We start from the raw sequence: 5,073 nt of genomic DNA on the forward strand, positions 1-5,073 counted from the left end.
AGAAGAAGGAAAAATAGGCAATATATCTGCTTTTTTCTTGTATAGGATGTTTCACATGTTGTAGTATATTACTGCTTTCCTTCACCCTCCCTCTTCACAAATCAGTGTCATTTAACGATCATGGGTAACCATATCAAATGAACTTTTTAATGCTCTACTTTCCCAAGCAGATAAGCAGTTATTCCCCGAGTAAAGACAATGAAAATGATTGTTATGCTCTTCTTAGGTCAACTTGATATTTGGCAACAATTTCTGAGCAATGTACTTAGGACTTAAACTCCTACTTTACTAAATAGAGGGAAGCCAGTGGAATATGTGATCTTATATGCTTACTATTTATGCTTTATTTTACAAGAACACATTTGATTGATTGATTGCATTCCTTTTCATGCAGAGTAAGAAACTCTTCCAAAAAGCTGAATTCCATGTTCTCACACCATTTTATTAAAATGGCATGTGTATTCTAACTGATATAAGTTTAAGTATTGGGTGCTAAAGCAAATGAAAAGTGTATATATTACCATGGAGAAAGAAGTGAAAGTGCTGTTTTGGAAGCCAGAAAAGTGTATATCTCTTTCCTTACCTTGATTGTTATTAATTTTAAACTTACTTCAATTTTACAGGCAATAAAAAGGCAATAAAACTGTTCTTTTTATTTGCAAATTATCCAGTTCAAGCACTCTGTTTTTCAACCAAGCATTTTACTCACCTCCTACTCAAAATTGGCTGAACCACCTTCTACTGAAATAAAATAAAAAAACCCAAAACATGATTTAGACCGAGACCAAGCCTGGAAAATTTTACTCTGTGAAAGAAAAGTCATAAAGTAACTGAAAAATTTGAATTTCTGTGCTTTTTGCAACATTAAGGTGGTCTCTGCTGCTCTGCTATAATACATAAACAAGGTCAAAGACCATTATATTCCTCCAAGCACAGGTTTAATTTAGAACTGTGTGTTTCATTGTATTCCATCAGGAGATGACCATTTCAAAAGTGGTGTATACAAATATACACTTGTTTCTGTTTAGTAACAGGTGTACCATCCAAGATGAAACACCGTTTTGGACCTGATCTCATTGTTTAAGAAAAAATCAGGACTTAGACTTCTGTGAATGAAAAATGTTTTTTTTCCCTTCCTTTTAGCAAGCCCTTACCCTGCTCTTATCTGTTTGTCAGAGGGCATTGGCAACTGTAGGAGGTGGGCAAGCAGCATGTTACCTGGCTCAGATACAGTGCACTCAAGTCCAATACCTGTAGCTGATAGTGAATGGCACACATGTAAGGTTTTTTTCCCTTATACCACATTAGTCATTTGGGCCAAAGGTCAGTTAATTCAGTTATTCCTGAGAAATGTATCCCTAAATGATGGGTAACAGCTGGAGTCAAACCATGTCAAGCATTATAGGCAGAGATTGTAGTTAAGAGGACCTGACACTTCACCATTATAAGATCCTGTTTTGAGATGCTTATAACTTGGCCAAATTTTAACTGGGCTGAAATTTCCCATGCTGGGTGTCTACTTCTGGCTGAATTCGTTGGGGAAAATGTTCAGCAAAAAATAATTCCGCAGTTACAGAAAATGAAACTTTTTTCTGCCATGTTGAAAATTCTTTCTGTCTTTTTGCTGAGAAATTCTAGTACCTCCATGCTTTGGAACATGGCCTTAACATTTGGCATGGAGGGGTGGGCTTTGTATCAGGATTGTGCCATGTGTTGGTCTTGTGAAAAAATGCCCAAATTTGGCCAAGTTGTAAGCTGTTGGAAAAAATCTCAGTTTGCAGTTTGTGCGAGTTTGGCAGCTAAATTCACCAGAGATTCTGTTTGCAAAGAGCATGCTCCAACCTGGGAGTGCAAGCACTTAACAGGACTTCCTCTGAAATTGCTCCTACAAGCAGCCAGGAGCTGCTCTGGCACGGGGCAGAGGAACTGAGACTAGGAAGACTGGCTCTGTGTGTGTTCTCAGCTTCTTCCATTGCTGGTGTCCAGGCAACATGGAGGAGAAAGAAGAAAAAGCCTGACTGGAATGCAGAGGTGACAAGAATCAGACTGGGGGGATGGAGGGAGTAGATTGCGGTATGAGAGACTGCTACTGACTAGGTGAGAAGCCCAAGAGGAGACTGGTACTGCGACTGGGAGCTGGGATGAGGGGACATCTGGGACTCAGACAGCCCAGAGCAGGAGACTGGGACTGGGGATGAGATGCCACAGGTGGGAATGGAGAGAAACAGGGACAGGCAGCAGGGGCCAACGGTAGAAGGAGGCCAAATTAAGGTTGCACAAGTAGCTTTAATTCTGATATTTCCTAACTTCTGAATGATCGACTTTGTCGCTTTAACATTACTTTAACATAGTTTTTGTGTGTAAGAATGGTTAGCAAATCTCTCTTCCTCAGAGCTGGTCAAGAAAGGCTGCCATCAAAGGGTCCTGGACTAGGGGGCCTGGGTAGCTGTATCCACCGCTTCCATGGCACACTGAGAAGGATTAGTAGGCTCTGTGACAGATGCATTTCTGCCCGCTGCTCATCAGTGACATTTCTTCCTTCGACAACTCTGATCTCCCCTGTAACCACAGGCTTCTCAACTTTTCCTGACCATCACTGATAGAGCAGCAGTGCCAAAACAGAGATTCCTGGTCTGACGGTGACATAATAGTTGGACTCCCAAATAGCTGTGGAACAGCTGGTTTGGGATTGGAGCATGTGGATTATTTTACTTTTGCCAATACCTCCCTGGATGTATTCACTTTCCACCCACATAGCCCCCCTTTCCCTCAAACGTTGATGCAGCAGGTGAGCAAGTGTGCAGCAATGCAGTACAGGATATGAAGAGGACACGGCTCCACTGGGTAGCTGACTTGCTCAGAGGAAATGTCAAGTGACTGGTTAGCCTCTGACAACAGTCCTGTGCATTTTAATAGAGGTTCTGGCCCTGTGTATAATGCAATTAATTCTAAACTAAATATCTTTAGGGCTTTTCCTCAAGTTCTATATCATCTTTAAGATTATTTTTTGAATTCAAGAATTCTTCTTTTCTGCGAATTTATATTCTCAGCACTGACAAAGCCTCTGTTAAGAGAGACTCCCTTACAAAGTAACCTACTTCTGAACATGCAATTCTCAATTTAATATAAGAATAATATAATCCCCAACATTCTCCTTACCTGACCTCCGATTTACAAACAATATCTGCATCATAAGGGTATTACTACCAACCCTTGATATGCAATGGTTCATCTGTCCAAAAATATATCCCCTTTTCCAGAAACAAATTATGATTTCAGGAAGGTACATGAAGCTTAAAAATGTCCAGAATGTTGCAATTACAAGACAGCAAAAATAAAGGAGATTATTTTCCCCTCATCTTTTCTGAGTGCTAAAAAGGGTGATTTTTTGATACATTATAATATGTTTAATGTTGGAGAGAGACCAAAACTAATGAACTGCATCTTATTTATATATTTTTTTAAATCACATAATAGCCCACTGGGGTTAGGAGTTGTTATAACACTTGCTATTAGAATGATCAGGGATGTTGCCTTTATAGAAACGTATCCTCTTATTCCACAGAACAGGGCCAGATTTTGATCTTGGTTGCACTCTGAACTGATTCTAGTGTAACTGAGATCAGTCTCTCTCATAATCAGGGGGAATGTTTCCCAAATTCAGAGATTTGGGCTTTAAGTGCATTACAATAATGGCGAGACAAGGTGAGTGAGGTAATATCTCTTATTGGACCAACTTCTGTTGGTGAGAGACAAGCTTTAGAGAGAGCTCTCTGTCAGGTCTGTGTAGCTTGAAAGTTTGTCTCTCTCACCAACAGAATAAAAGACATTACCTCACCCACCTTGTCTCTCTAATATCCGGGGACTGCCTTGGCTACAGCTACACTGCATACATTACAATAATGCTCATTTTAACATTTATTTCATGTGGTAGTTTTTAATTATTACCTGACTTGCAGTTTTTGTCTGATGTCAATTTGCAAAGGAGAATCTAAAGATTTATAAAGAAATTCACTGATGCCATTTCTAAGACTAGGTGATTAACTAGTGTTTGCTGTCTAAATCTGAGGTTGAGAATTTCCTGGTATTGAGTGAAAATAGCTTTTCCATTAGAATGTGTGGCTCTTCTGTTTAATTCTTTACTTTATTTAAGAACCTCTCCTGACCTGAAAACCTCTCTTCAGGTATCTTGGAGGGTCAGACACCATGTTTTCAGCTGCTCCTTCTGTTGTCTGTCTCTTTGCCTGTCAGTCTGTGTCTTCTGTGAATTCTCAATTCTTCTTTGAGTGCTTGCTCACACCCATTCTATTGTAGGGGTGTGTGCTCGCCACATGCACCGGTGCTGGAAGTTTTTTCCTCAGCCGTATCCATAGGGGACCGGCTCTGGCACCCTCTGGAGTGGTGCCGTATGGCGCAATGTAAGGGGTGCTTCCGGCTCCCGCCACCCTCAGTTCCTTCTTACCGCCAGTGACCGTGCTGGAACATTTCTTGCGTTGGCAAGCCTTCTCATTCTTAATCCTTTGAGACGAACTTTTCTCTGTAAATAGTTAAAAGTTGTTAGTAGTTTCCCTCAGTGTAGTTAGTTAGTTAGTCCCAGATGGGACTCAGCCTAGGGATGGGGCATGCCCCGATCCCCAGGCTTCAAACCCTGTGATCGCTGCAAAAAAAAAACTGTGCCCATCAGCGATCCTCATAGTAGCTGTCTGAGGTGCCTGGATGAGACCCGTATCAGTGACAAGTGTCGGGTTTGCAAGGGGTTCAAACCTCGGACAAAGAAGGAGCGAGACCTACATCTCTGGGTGCTCCTTATGGAGTCGGTGCTAGCACCGGCACTGGAGCCGTCCAGGTCGGACTCTGCTCCTAGTATCTGGGATCTCAGCGTGGGGACTCGTCACCCTCAGACAGATTATTAACTCTCACTCCGTCTTGTCCCCTCTTTGTGTAAGGAGTAAAGGTGCAAGAATGTTAGGGTGGCTAATGAGTTGTGCTGCCATACTGGGGGGAGGCGGGGAAGGGGCAACCAGACAGAAACATTGGAGGATCTGAGATCGAAGGGCTTGGGAGCTTCCTTTG

The sequence above is a fragment of the Emys orbicularis genome, chromosome 7 (assembly GCF_028017835.1).
Source record: "Emys orbicularis isolate rEmyOrb1 chromosome 7, rEmyOrb1.hap1, whole genome shotgun sequence".
NCBI classification, from domain to species: Eukaryota; Metazoa; Chordata; order Testudines; family Emydidae; genus Emys; species Emys orbicularis.